Source organism: Panicum virgatum, chromosome 1N (genome assembly GCF_016808335.1).
Source record: "Panicum virgatum strain AP13 chromosome 1N, P.virgatum_v5, whole genome shotgun sequence".
NCBI lineage: Eukaryota > Viridiplantae > Streptophyta > Magnoliopsida > Poales > Poaceae > Panicum > Panicum virgatum.
Window position 1 is genome coordinate 41,572,589 of NC_053145.1, and position 16,124 is coordinate 41,588,712.

Here is a 16,124-nt window from a genome sequence, read left to right on the forward strand (position 1 = left end):
CAGTTAAAACATGATCAGCAGGGCCAACAACGGCTCGGTCCTTAACCGACACAGGCGGAACTACACTTCTCCCGCCCGGTCTCAATTTCTACTCTTTCTTTCATTCCAAGACTTTCATCCAAAAATTAGTAACTCATATCTAGAAACATAAAAATGATCCTAATCTCGCGAGTAACCAAGAATTACTCGACTTCTACCGAACCCTATCTAGCATAGCATTTCTATCGCCCTATACATACTAGTACAATTCTAGGACACCTAGGGTTCATGCAATTTGGGTTTCAAACAACTCATAAACGTAATGCATAAGTAACAAATACATATATAGGTGTCATAATTTAAATTAAAAGGATGTTCACCGGGGCATGCCATCGGGCTGCTGCACAGAACTGGGGTCAGACGGGCCTTGGGCCGGGTGCTCACACCTCTCCTCCTGGGCTTGCGCCGGCTGCTCCTGCGGTGCCGCAATCACCTCAAATACAGCGCCTTCAGCTGCGATGCTACACGTATGCATATGAAATAAATGAGTGCAGCTCAATAATGTACTACTCTACTTCAACTGGAATGCCCTGCGGACTGTCCACGCCCAAGTGGCAGACCATCCGCCGTACCATTCTACCGACCCACCAGAACCAATTACCTCTCTGGACAAATTTCAATCTATACGGCGGACTGTCCGCTCACCCTTAGCAGACTGTCTGCAATACACCTACGCCAACCCACAAGAGACAACAACGTCTCTGGACTAATTTCTAATCCTACCGGCGGACTGTCTGGCCCCCCTTGGCGGACCGTTCGCGGTTCACTTATCCAATCCACCAGAGACGGCAACGTCTCTGGACAAATCCTAGATTCAACGGCGGACTGTCCGCTCTCCATAGCGGACCGTCCGCAGTTCATTTCTGCTAAACCACCAGAGACAACATCGTCTCTGGACGAAATCTAATCTGACCGGCGGACTGTCCGCACCTCCTAGGCGGACCGTCCGCGATGCCTAGCTTTTGACCCGCGCCACAGGCGGCAGCAAGTGCGGCGGCGACAGCGGCCCCCGTTCACCGGCGCTGGCGACACACCACGGAAGGGGAAAAAGACCGGGGAGCACGAGGAACTCACCATGAATCCATTCCCGCGGTCGGTTCGAGCGGAGGACGACCGGAGAAGCGGATCGACGGTGGAGCAAGGCTTCAACCGCCTCCCATGGTGACCGGCGGTGGCGGGGGATGATTCCGGCCGTAAGAAGCCGGTCTAGGGGTTGATGGAGGTGGAGGAGGTGCCGAGGAAGGTTCCCGCGCGAGGAATCGAGGTTTGGTGGCCGGAGGAGGGAGATCGACGGAAGGGGGGTGACGGCGCGAGCACTCGAGCTCCGCTCGGCTCTGGACGAAGTGAGGAGGAAGAGAGGAATGACAGGTGGGTCCCACATCCATCCAGATAAATATCTGGGCGTTGCCTGGCGGACCGTCCGCCGGCCCCGAGCGGACCGTCCACAAGGCAGGTGTTACAATCCTACCCCCTAAAAAAAATCTCGCCCCGTGATTTAATGAATGGCTAAAAGGGAGAGTTAGAAATTGGTGTGTACCTCGATAGGCTTGTAGCAATTCCGGACATTTAGTCCGAACAAATTCTTCCGTCTCCCAAGTAGCTTCCCGCTCGGAGTGATTACTCCATTGCACCTTATAGAAGTCACTGGTTTGATTCCAAGTGACCCTGGTCTTGTGATCAACAATTTTGATTGGGTACTCCGGATAGACAAGATCGGGTTCCAGTTGCAAATTTTCTATATCAATCACCTTTTCTGGAACACGGAGGCATTTCCGGAGCTGGGAGACATGGAAAATATTATGAACCGCGGATATTTGGGCAGGAAGTTCCAGGCGATATGCTACCGGCCCACACCGCTCAATGATAGGAAAAGGCCCAACATAGCGAGGGGTGAACTTTCCCTTCACTCCGAATCGCAGGACTCCTTTCATTGGAGATACCCGCAAATAGACATGGTCTCCCACTTGGAATGTGACGGATTGACGGTTCTTGTCTGCATAACTTTTCTGTCGAGACTGGACTATTTTCAAATTCTCCTGTATGAATCGGACTTGTTCTTCTGCCTCACTGACCATCTCAGGGCCGAACACACTTATTTCTCCGGCTTCTAACCAATTCACTGGAGTTCTACACCTCCGCCCATACAATGCCTCAAAAGGAGTCATTTTGATGCTTTCCTGATACTGTTGTTATAAGAGAATTCCACTAGAGGTAGGCATTCATCCCATTTCTTGCTATAAGAAAGCACACAGGCTCTAAGCATATGCTTCAGAATTTGATTGATTCGCTCAGTTTGACCATCGGTCTGAGGATGATAGGCTAAGCTGCGAATAAGTTGAGTACCCAGAGATGCATGCAACTGTTCCCAGAAACAGGCAACAAACTGTGTGCCTCTGTCGGAAATAATTGTCTTGGGTACACCATGAAGACTCACAATCCGAGCCATATATATCTCAGCATATTGATGAGATGAATAGCGTGTCTTGACTGGAAGAAAATGAGCGGACTTAGTGAGGCGGTCAACGATAACCCAAATAGAATCATATCCCTTTGACGTGGGAGGCAACCCAACAATGAAGTCCATACTAATATCCTCCCACTTTCACGAAGGAATATCCAAAGGTTGTAGCATACCAGCAGGTTTGAGATGACTTGCTTTTATTCTTCGACAGATATCGCACTCGGACACATATTTGGCGACCCCACGCTTCATCCTGGTCCACAAGAACCGCTGCCTAAGATCATGATACATTTTGTTACTGCCCGGGTGAATGGAATACCTAGAAAGGTGAGCCTCATCAAGAATTTGTTTCCGGAGCTCAAAGTTCTTTAGTCACTACTAACCGATCTCTAAACCAAAGGACCCCCTCACTATCTCGATGGAAGCATTGCACCTGAGGATCATCCTCACAGAGTCGTTGCCTGATCTTATCTATGCCCACATCATTCTTCTGAGCAGCAATAATCTGATCTCGAAGTGTAGGTGTGAGGGTAATATTAGCGAGTGTGCCCTCAGACAAGATAGCCAAGTTCATCTTCTCCATCTCTTGGCACAAGGTTTCATGCAGAACTGTAGCGGACACATAGCTACAACTTGCCTTGCGACTTAAGGCATCGGCTACAACGTTAGCCTTGCCCGGGTGATAATGAATCTCCAAATCATAGTCTTTGATCAATTCTAACCACCGTATTTGGCGCAAATTTAGCTCGCTCAGGGTAAAAATATACTTGAGACTCTTGTGGTCTGAGTATATGTGCACTGGATTGCCCAGAAGGTAATGGCACCAGATCTTTAATACATGCACCACTGCTGCTAATTCCAGATCATGAGTAGCATAACTCTCTTCATGTCGTCTGAGGGCTCTAGAGGCATAGGCAATCACTCGCTGATCCTGCATAAGGACACAGCCTAGGCCCGTACCTGAGGCATTACAACAAGTATTAATGGCCGAATAATATCCGGCGAAGACAAACAGGGATGAGAACACAGCCGAGACCCGTACCTGATGCATCACAATACACATCAAAAGGCCGGGTGATATCTGGCTGAGCGAGGACAGGGGCAGACGTCAGAAGCCTTCTCAAAGTCTGAAAGGCCTATTCACATTTGCCGTCCCAACTAAATCTCACCCCTTTCTTGAGTAACTTAGTCATGGGCCTAGCAATTTTAGAGAACTCCGGTACAAACCGGCGATAATAACCTGCTAGCCCAAGGAAACTCCGGATCTCGGAAACAGACTCTGGAGTCTTCCAATTTAGGACATCTTGAATCTTGCTAGGATCAACAGAAATCCCCTTGTCTGAGATGATGTGGCCCAAGAACTGGACTTCCTTGAGCCAGAAATCACACTTACTGAATTTGGCATACAGCTTGTGTTCCCGCAGGCGCTGAAGCATAATGCGGAGATGTTCTGCATGCTCTTCTTCATTCTTGGAAAATATCAGAATGTCGTCAATGAAAATCACGACGAATTTATCTAGCTCAGGCATGAACACCGAGTTCATGAGATACATGAAATGAGCAGGGGCATTGGTTAGCCCGAAATACATGACCAGATATTCATAAAGCCCGTATCTGGTGGAGAAGACCGTCTTGGGAATATCTTCAGCTCTAATCTTTATCTGATAATAACCCGAGCGGAGGTCAATTTTTTAAAATATCCGGGCCCCGAATAGCTGATCAAACAGGATATCAATCCGGGGAAGTGGATACTTATTCTTGATCGTGACGGCAATCAAAAGTCTATAATCCACACACAACCTGAGGCTTTCGTCTTTCTTTTTCACAAAGAGTGCAGGACAGCCCCAAGGTGACGTGCTAGGACGGATATAACCTTTATCAAGCAGTTCTTGTAGTTGTTTCTTTAACTCTGCTAATTCATTAGGTGGCTTCCGATATGGACTCCTGGAGATTGGCGCCATGCCCGGTTGTAGTTCAATAGCAAACTCCACAGCACGGTCAGGTGGCATGCCCGGTAATTCATCTGGAAAAACATCCGGGTATTCACATACCACTGGTATATCCTCTACCTTCTTGTCCTCAACCTGATTCACCGTATGAGTTAACGGTGCGGGACTCATAAGACACAGGGTCATTGGACCATGAATAGGAGAATTTACGTGCACCGCACGTGATGAGGTGTCGAGTATAATCCCATGAAATTTCATCCAATTCATACCGAGAATGATATCCACTTTCTGGGTTGGCAACATGATCAGATGGGTCATAAAATTTTTCCCTTGAAGCCGTAGAGGCACTTGCTTGGTAGTCTGATTGGTTATCAATTGACCCCCGGGTGAATGAATATAATATGGCTTCGATATGGTTTCTATACCCAGCCCAAGTCTAGTAGCACACTCTTTACTAATAAAGGTGTGGGATGCACCTGAGTCAAACAACACAGTAACGGGTTGATAATTTATGGAGAACATACCCGCCATCACTGGAGCTCCCTCAGGAATACCCTCAAGGGTGGTGTAGTGCACCTGCCCCGGCTTGAAGTGAGCCACTTGCTGCTTCTGGTTCGGCTGGCTCGACTGCTGGCCTTGCTTTGGTGGCATTGGGCAGTTACGGGCGAAGTGTCCCGATTGCCCACAGTTGTAACAAGGGAACAAATTGGGGCGAACCCCCGACTGCTGCACCCAGACCTTTTGCTCATTCTGCTGAGGGGAAGGAGGCCTGATTGTCCCCTGTGGCTGAGTGTACTGATGGGGCCTGTATCCCCACTGCTGCGGTGGCTGGTGCTGAAAGGGGGCACGCTGGGGGCCCGACTGCACCAGGCGGAACCTCTGAGGAGCACTGCTAGAAGACCCCACAGCCGGTGACTTTATCTTCTTTTCTGCTTTATGAGCTAGGTGGGCATCCTCCTGAACGATAGCCCCATTGACTAGCTCACTAAAAGTGTTGAACTTGAACATCGCCAGGCGATCCTGGAGCTTGCTGCTAAGCCCCTGCCTGAAACACGCCTGCTTCTTTCATCAGTATCCACATGATAACCGGCGTACTGTGAGAGCGTGTTGAAGTTCTGGGCATACTGCATCACATTGTTGTTACCCTGCTTTAGGGCCAGGAACTCGGTGAGCTTCCTGCGAATGACCCCTGCAGGAATATGGTGTGCTCTAAAAGCTTCCTTGAACTCATTCCAAGAAAACCGGGTGCCAGCAGGAAATATAGCCACGTGGTTGTCACGCCACGTACGTGCGGGACCCCTGAGCTGTTGTGCTGCAAATGACGCCTTGTCATTGTCATTGTAGGGGTACAGCGTGAACTTGGACTCTATGGTCTTAAGCCAGCTGTCGGCCTCCAACGGCTCGTCAGCCTTGTGAAACAGCGGCGGTTGGGTCCCCAGGAACTCCTGGTATCCAGGAACAGGTGGCTAGTGGTGAGGCTCAGGCCGCGGCGCTCTGCCCTGCTGCACGAGCTCACGGAGGGGTGCGGTCTGCTCGTCGCGCCCGGTGAGCATGACCGCAATGGCCTGGGCCAATTCAGGAGGGTTTGGTGGTTCTCCCATTCTGCATTCAACCATGATGAGGTTAGTTCTATCATTTAGATAAGTTAAAACAAACCGATAGTGACTAATCCTTTCTATTCATGGCACAATGCAGAATGTAGAGCTTCAAAACATTTCTGAATGATGCTTGCAGGCGGGGCCAGGCGATCGATCGGCGCAACCAGTCGGTCTGACCGATCTGCCCTGGTCCAGCCGAAAATGGTATGGCAGACCGTCCCCAGTACATGGGCGGACCGTCCGCTTTACCAAAATTCCAGCTGACCGGACCGTCCGTCGACATTCTGCGGACCGTCCGCTGTACACAATGTCAACCCAACTCAGTTTCAACCGGTTCTGGTAAATTTTCCTTAATGTCCGGCGGACCGTCCGCTTGTCACAACCGGACTGTCCGCGCAACACATTTGAACTGCCTGACGGTGTTCTCCGGTCCGACCGACACGCTTCCACAACCCATTCGCGCCGCGCCTATAAAACCTTACGACCCGAACGTTACCTACAAAGGTCCTTAAGACCTTAAACTCACCCCCCCCCATCAACTTCTATGGAAAAAATCTCAAAAACACTATAAAATAATATGCATGCTCGCCCTACGTTCTTTCTAATAAAATTTTTTATACTTTTGAACAACTTTGAAATTAGTCATGCCCGTACCACCATCGGTGCGTTTTGGCTCTGATACCAGCGGTGACGGAACCGCCAAATTAAAACTCTAATTAAGCGTAATAGCCGTCATTTGAACACATCGGGCTCATTAGCTTAACGGCTTCATTTGGCGATCCTTTCTCAACCCACGTCCCGATCGAAACATCACCGATAGTCCCACGCGAAGGTGGGCGCAGATGGTACAAGCACGACACGTATTTGAAAATACAACAAATATACATAAGACTTTACCTTAAATTTTACAAACCTTGTTTGAATAAATACATAATTTACAAACTTTACATTACTGAAATCCGGGCTCAACTAGAGGAAAGGGGCCTACAACTAGCAAAAGTGTGCCCTAGGGAGATCCCTAACTAAACGTCTGGCTCCACAACCTCCCATCCCTCTGCATCCTGGCGGATGAACTTGACGCAGCAGGGACAGAAGTCTATGTTTGCGTGTCCTGAAATAATTGTGGCAACAAACCCTGAGTATACTAATACTCAGCAAGGCTTACCCGACCAGTGGGTATATCTTAGCCCACATATCTAGACATGCAAGACTTTTGGCTGGTGGTTATTTTGCAGAAAGCAGCGACTAAAGTAATACCTCACTTTCCTTATTTTAGCCCAAGTTCTATATAAATTAACATAGTCTAATATTTGCATACCCAAATCTAGAGAAAGCATAGTGGAACAATAAATGATAATTCATATGTTCATCAACATAGGGATAACCATTTTTTCCATCACAACACTACGCTGCGACGCAGTGACCAAGGTACTCATATCCGAGAGCGACTGACGGCGAATAGATTCGATTTAACCTTGCAAGGTGGACCTAACCAACACGGCATGCATATGCCCCGTCGGACCACACGCACCAACCATTCCCCTCCCCGCCTCGAAGTACAGAACCACCCCACCTTCATATAGTCAGCCGAGCTCAACGTGAGACCACCAAAAGTAAACATATGCATCCCGTTTCTCCGCGACTACTCGACTCGCCCTACGGGATGGTGATGCAGTTCTATACTTTCGAAGCGAGGCAGTACAAGGCTTACCGGTTTCGACTACCTCCTACTCCCGGCATGCAGTTAGTACAGTTCAAACATGATCAGCAGGGCCAACAATGGTTCAGTCCATAACCGACACAGGAGGAACTACACTTCTCCCGCCCGGTCTCAATTTCTACTCTTTCTTTCATTCCAAGACTTTCATCCAAAAATTAGTAACTCACATCTAGAAACATAAAAATGATCCTAATCTCGCGAGTAACCAAGAATTACTCGACTTCTACCGAACCCTATCTAGCATAGCATTTCTATCGCCCTATACATACTAGTACAATTCTAGGACACCTAGGGTTCATGCAACTTGGGTTTCAAACAACTCCTAAACGTAATGCATAAGTAACAAATACATATATAGGTGTCATAATTTAAATTAATAGGATGTGCACCAGGGCATGCCATCGGGCTGCTGCACAGAACTGGGGTCAGACGGACCTTGGGCCGGGTGCTCACACCTCTCCTCCTGGGCTTGCGCCGTCTGCTCCTGCGGCGCCGCAATCACCTCAAATACAGCGCCTTCAGCTGCGATGCTACACGTATGCATATGAAATAAATGAGTGCAGCTCAATAATGTACTACTCTACTTCAACTGGAATGCCCTGCGGACTGTCCGCGCCCAAGTGGCGGACCGTCCGCCGTACCATTCTACCGACCCACCAGAACCAATTACCTCTCTGGACAAACTTCAATATATACGGCGGACTGTCCGCTCACCCTTAGCAAACTGTCCGCAATACACCTACGCCAACCCACCAGAGACAACAACGTCTATGGACTAATTTCTAATCCTACCGGCGGACTGCCCGGCCCCCCTTGGCGGACCGTCCGCGGTTCACTTATCCAATCCACCAGAGACGGCAACGTCTCTGGACAAATCCTAGATTCAACAGCGGACTATCCGCTCTCCATAGCGGACCGTCCGCAATTCATTTCTGCTAAACCACCAGAGACAACATCGTCTCTGGACGAAATCTAATCTGACCGGCGGACTGTCCGCACCTCCTAGGCGGACCGTCCGCGATGCCTAGCTTTTGACCCGCGCCACAGGCAGCAGCAAGTGCGGCGGCGACTGCGGCGGTCGTTCACCGGCGCCGGCGACACACCACGGAAGGGGAAAAAGACCGGGGAGCATGAGGAACTCACCATGAATCCATTCTCGCGGTCGGTTCGAGCGGAGGATGACCGGAGAAGCGGATCGACGGTGGAGCAAGGCTTCAACTGCCTCCCATGGTGACCGGCGGTGGCGGGGGATGATTCCGGCTGTAAGAAGCCGGTTTAGGGGTTGATAGAGGTGGAGGAGGTGCCGAGGAAGGTTCCCGCGCGAGGAATCGAGGTTTGGTGGCCGGAGGAGGGAGATCGACGGAAGGGGGGCGACGGCCCGAGCGCTCGAGCTCCGCTCGGCTCTGGACGAAGTGAGGAGGAAGAGAGGAATGACAGGTGGGTCCCACGTCCATCCAGATAAATATCTGGGCGTTGCCTGGCGGACCGTCCGCCGGCCCCGAGCGGACCGTCCGCGAGGCAGGTGTTACAATTGGTGCCTCACTTGTCGGTGTCTTGTAATATCCTTTCTTATGTTGACGATGTCAGGATTAACCCCTTTTTTATTTGATTCGGTGGAGGACGGAGAAAATTGGATATTTGGGACTCCAAATGCCGCGCTTTGCAGTTTTACCATTCATAACATTGACTTCGCAAAAATATATCTCCAAACATGTGACACTTAGATTCTCTTTCCATTACGTGTATTTTCTCTCTTTTCTAGTACTAGTGGATATGTACGTGCCACATGCACATGTTTAAAGTCAAATGATTTAAAAGTAATTGAATTGCATCAAACTACTACTAAAAATATTATTTGTTGCGTGATGGAATAACACAACAAAGAGAAACAGAGGAGTTTTATGACTTACAGCTTACCAAAGGCCCATCAACCTCCTCCATCTTCTCTTTGCCATATAGATGCTCCACCAAAGCGAGACCAAACTCAATTGTTGTTTCTGGACCCCGGCTAGTCACGGCATTCCGATTCACCACCACCCTTAAGTTCATAGGCATCACATCTGCAGTGAACTTCTCCATGAATGATGGATAACAGCTTGGGCACATATAATTACACATCTAATTTTACCAAAAAAATTATACCCTAGGGATTTGTGCTAAAAAGCTTGCCGATATGTGCTCTAAGAATTCATCGCCTGACGCATGCAAGCAAATTAAAAAACAAATATTGTTAAATAAAGTCCCTAGACGATCGATGTTGCTTGATGTCCTACGCCATGGAGAAAATAAATACCTTGATACAACATGCAACTTGGGGGGTCAGGATCTGATGGGAAACACAGGTGGATTTTGACAATGCCCTGATTTAATGAAAGTGCCCTGATTTAATGAAACAAAGAACAAAGATGGATGTCAGTGATCTCGACGGCAATTAGCAAAACAAAAAACAAACATTGCTAGACAAATCCCTGGACGCCATGGAGAAAACATGCACCATGGCCAAGGTGCAACGGGGGGAGGGGTGGCATCCTCACTGCTGATTTAATGAATCCAAGATCAAAGATGAAGGTCGGCACTTGCCTGGGGCAGTCGGCCATCGCGATGACAGCATGTTGCAGTGGGCGCTCGCGAAGGCGGCCCGGCGATAGTGTGACGGCTGCCCGCGAGCCAAGCTCGGTCGAGCATGGGAACGACGCACCTGACGGAGCACAAAAGCCCTCGATCAACCAGCGCACAACACAAATGGAAGGTTTGGCACTCAATCAACCAGCGCACAACACAAAAAGAAGATAAACAAAAGAGGGTTAATCAGCTCACAACAATAAGGAAATAAAAGGAGAGATTTTAGGATGTCTTACCAAAAATTATGGTTGTCTCATCTCTATACAATGGAAAGTAATAAGTGGGTACAAATGTGGGTAGGTAAAAGTGTTTGGTGTAAAAAGTATTAGGATTTTGGCGGAAACATTTTCCTTCTATCAATTTCGTGCGTCTACACCCTCTTTCGTCAAACCTTTGGGCTGACAAGTGGGACCTCCGTGAGGAGTACGGTGGGCCTAATCTTGGTGAGAAAAGATTTCAATTATTTCAACTTTTATATTTCTAGTATTTATCCATGTATTTAGCACATGTTTTTACCATATTGAGTTTTTGGGAGAAAAGAGAGAAAATACATATAATAGCAAGAGAATAAGTGTCACGTGTTTGAAGATCTATTTTTTGCGAAAACAATGTTACAAATGGCAAAACTGCGAAGCGCGACGTTTGGAGTCTCAAATATCCACTTTCCTCGAAAGGAGGGAGGTTTCAAACATTATGGATAATCAAACAAGAAATTTTAGAGACTCGCAAGCCAAAAGGTTGTGAGATCAATTAAATATTCAGAAATTCACAATGCACCCACTTAATTTCGATATATATATCATTTGGCAAACAGAAGAAAAGATTATTTACCAACATGTTCTATGAGTTTCAGTACAAGATTTTATAATCACCAAAAGGGGAAACTTTTTTCCATGAATTTGTATGTGTTAGTGGTCTTTCCCATTCAGATGTCACCAGTAATTTTGGCGAATATATGATTTCTCACTCCATTAAGCTACCTCTGTTCAGATCAATTTATCGCAAAACTTCCTTTTGAATAGCCAACAAAGGAATGTCCCTGGCATCAGTTGAAGGTATATGTAACCGTTTTTATATGTGAAATTAGGTACTCTCTCCATTGCTGAATAAAAGATGTTGTTTTCTAAATAATTAGCTTGTTCTAGAATTTTATTCATCTACGAACAGGAGTAGTTTCCTCAGTTCCACGGTATTTATTCCTTGTATATTTCTGATTTCCCTAACTGGTGGGGAGCATAAAGCCGTTGAACCATACATTTAATTTCGAGCATATTCCTGAAAGAGAGAGGACCTTGGTCTTACACACACAGAGAGAGAGAGGACCTTCCTGTTTTTCTTTTTCAACGGGGAAAAAACCAAGACTGCTGAGGAAATACAGCTTGCTCCTAGTTGTCTTCTTTGTGTAAGCGTACGTGTGTCTGACGCTTGCTTGCTCCTGTACTGCTGACAGTCTGACCTCATGTAACGCTAATGCTAACGGCATAGCGTTTCCAGGGAGGCCATTCATGCTCTTGGAGTCTTGTTTATCTCTAGTCCCCACCAAGGTTAACCTAACCGGTGGGAACCGGTCCGGTTTGACCGGTTACCGGTCAAACCGGTCCGGTCCGGTTCCGGTTCCGGCCGGTACCTAACCGGCCAAAATTCAAATTTTAAATTTGAATTCAAAAAATGAAAAATTCCCAAAAAATTTCTAAAAATACTTCAAGGTGTAATGAATCTAATGGTGTCAAATTTTCTCAAAAATTCATTCATTTAGTATAGTTTGTGGGAATTTAAAGTTAAATCAAAAAAGAAAAAGAAAAAAAATGGGCCGGCCCATGAAGGCCCACCGATCAAACCGGTCAAACCGGCCGGTAAACCGGTCAAACCGGTCGGTAAACCGGTAAAACCGGCCGGTAAACCGGTTGCACGGGAGCTTTTGAATTTCAAACCGGTCAAACCGACCGGTAAACCAGTAAAACCGGCCGGTAAACCGGTCAAACCGGTCGGTAAACCGGTCGGAACCGGTTGCACGGGAAAATTTGAATTTATTTGAATTTGAATTTGAATTTAACCGGTTTCCACCGGTTACCGGCCTAACCGGTCCGGTAAACCGGTACCGGAGGGCGGCGGTAACCGGTTTCCGGTTGGGAAATAAAACCCTGGTCCCCACACCACTCCAAGAATGTATGTACTATTTTATATTGCTGCCCGCCTGCCCCCACAGAGTTGAGAGCTAGGCCGGCGACATCGTGGGGGGCAGAAATGGCATTTTGGAATAGCCGTCACCGGTGTTAGTGCAGTGTGGCATATGCATGTGTGGATCAGTGTAGCTGAATGACATGCCCCGGTCATCAGCCATTCATCACCACCACAATTAGGAGGAGATACACACAAGCAGCAAGTGTTTTAGTGGATCCGGGCATATATTTATAAGGGATGCACTTGGAGTTGGAGCTAGGGATGAATGATATCCTGATAATAAGCAAGGATGGGTCTACCCCCGAGCTAACAATACAATGATTGTGCCCTGCGTTGCCTTTGCCTCTGATCCATATTATTAGTGGGTGGATTAGGGCCACCCACAACGCAACACGGTGGTGAGGAGATTTAGTTAGTATCCATCCATGCTTGCCACGTCAATGAAAAGTCTAGGTTCCTTGCCAAAAAGGAAAACAAAGAATAATAATAATAAGAAAAAGAAAGCGTGAGGGAATTGAAAAGGCTATCCACTTTGAGAAATCCTTGCGGGAGGCGAGGGTAGGGAGGAATTTATTCACAAAAAGTTCAGTTGCTGCAGTGTGTAGCTACACAGAGCCCGGGTTTCGTACTACCAACGAATATAGATCGTCGGATCGTCGCTTTGGTTTGCTATATACTACTTTAGTACTTTATGATGACTATCCTGCCACCCATGGCCTCATCCACTGTTCATCCCTGTGGGACTTCAATACAAGGATTATTGCGGGACGCAATGGCCAATCGCTTCCACTGCCCTCAACAGGGTTAGGGCCCAGGGTTATTAACCATGGAATGGCTTGTTGCTATGCTTGACTAGGTGTTTTGGCAAGATTATTTATAGCACGAGCATGAGAGTGACTTTTTTTTTCTTACAATGAGAGTGACTTTTTTTTTTGAGGGGAATGAGAGTGACTAGTGACTAGCAAGAGCCAAGAGGGAAAAGCTAGAGGATTTTTTTCTTTTTTTATATTTAAAAAATCAAAATTTCAAAAATATATGTCTGTTTTGAAATATTTCAAAACTACCCCCGGTCGCCCTGTGGGGGGGCGGCAGGGGTCCTGTCGCCCAAGCCACGGACGACAGGACCCTAATGTAATTTTTTTTTGGAAATTGCAAAGAGGTCCCTGGTCCGGGGGAGGGGGCCTGTCACGCCCCCCAACGGGCCACAGGGGCCTGTCGCCCACCCAAGGGCGACAGGGTCCCTCCCACCCTATATAAGCCTTGGCTGCCATTCCCTTGTCATTTGAGCCTAAAAATTCAAAAAAAAAAGAGGGGTGAGGAGAAAAAAAGCGGCGAAGCTCTGCCGAATTCCGCACTTGTGATCTACCGGTAACTTCCGTATGAATCCGTTGATATTGTATAACAATTTAATTTAATTAGCTGAATTAGATTTGGTGCTTTAGAACACTCGTTTAGTATTACAATTTGAGTATTATTACAGACTTGTTTTTAAATTAATTATGCATTAAAATAGAATTATGACAGTACCTTATTGATATTGTAGCATAAGACAATAGAATTATGACAGTACCTGTATTTTCATGCATCGATTTGGTATACGATATGTGCATTATTTAAATCATTGTTCGTCATTTGGCGCACCACACTATAGTGCCAATGTCTTCGTCAGGATCAACCTACATTCCGTGGAGCAAGTGTGAAGCCACCGTACCTGAAGGAATTGATGTGTCAATGTGCTTCTGCGGTTCGTTATGCAAGTTCATGCAATCTGAGGTTTTAGGAGATGACTACGGCATGATGTTCTTTATGTGTGAGAACTACGAATATGATCCACCTAAGCGATACGGCAAAGACCGGGCCAAGGTAGCAGGACAACATACGCTATTTTTCTTTGTGACCTAACATTGAGTTATGATTCTAACTTTTGTTGGACAAAATCTCATCCGCCTCTATGTGATTTTATGCAGTGGTTCGACACCATGCAGTCGCAGCAGGCAAAGGACTTTGTGGAACAACAAGCAAGGTGGGCTACAGAACGTTTGCGCCGAATGAAGCACGAGGAACAGCAAGAGGAGAAGCGCAAGAAAGAGCAAGAAGAGATCCGCAAGAGGATGGAGGAGGTGGATCGTAAGGCGGCGGCCGAACGTGAAGCTGACAGGGAGAGAAAGCGAGAGAGGGCACGTCGTGCGAAGGAAGCCGGGCCCGAAGCAATTAGGAAGGGCAAATATCCTCGGTGCACTCAGTAGAGTAGTACCATGTAATCCCGGCATTTTACATTTCATAAGGCATGGTAGGTTTTGATGCAACAAGAAATTACCTTGTCGTGTGCACATGCCACTGTAATTAGTTGTTTATATTTTCAGTTGAGAGCTTGACTCTATGTGTTGTAACTTTTACCATTAATTTGCAGTTGTAGCCGGGAATCTATGAAATCTTTGAACTTGTCCTTAATATTTTCGGAGCTTTTCATGTCACCAGAATACTAAAAAGCATACATTTAATTAATATAACGATAACAAATAAGAACTAAGAAATGCATTACATAATGTGAACCATCAAGTTTACATCATAATATAATGATAATGAAACACACATTACACATGCAGTGGCATGGCAGAACCCGTTGCAAACTACGGTAAACAGATTCTGGACTAACCTAACATGACTTAGGTAATTTAAAAAAACACAATAAACACAACGATGCAGCATGTCACTAGCACTAGGGTAGTCCTAGTAGCCGTACCCCCACATAGCAAACTGCGTTGAGCCTTCTCCGCAGAATCCACCCATTGCAGGTGGTGCAGGCGGTGGTGGCGGAGGCGCAGGGCCCTTCTTCTTGTGACAAGGGCAGTTGCAGTAAGGAATAGTGCATGGTTATCCTGTGAACGGGCAGCATTGCTAGTATCATCATCTTCGTCGTCTTTGTTACCCTCGCTCACTTCCTCATAATGGTTCACCTTGCATTCCAGATCAAAGATCTTTATCTGGAGGTACTCGATGAACTCCTGAACAGAATCAATTGGTGCAGGATCGACCCACCTAGTAAAACCACAGTTTTCTGGAGCATCAGAAGACTGCAAAACAAATTTCATGTAAGGTGCCTCATTGAAGATAAAGAAATGACACAACCGAGTATTACACATGCGTGTGGATATTTAAAGAAACGCCGACCGCCATCCATCCCGTCGGTGCACATCTGCACTAAGCAGTCCTCACCATGTCTGCATTTTGGCCACGGTTCTCTACGATTATCGTATTGTCGAAGAGGATTTTCATTGGTAAATTCACTCTTGTGCTATGGCGGAAACTCAAACACTGGTTCCGGAAAGAAATCAGGTCCAAGAGTCTCCTCCCATATTATGGGGTCTCCCTTTCTTCCCCCTTTTCCTTTCCCAAAACCGTAGTAATTCTTCCCGCTAGACCCACCTCCAGACATTGGGTATACAATGAGCTTTGTTATTTGAGTGCTGCTGGGAGTTCACAAACTTCGGAGTATTTATAGGCGCACAAAGGTCTGATACCCGGAGTGTGTAGTATAAATGCACCTAAAAAGC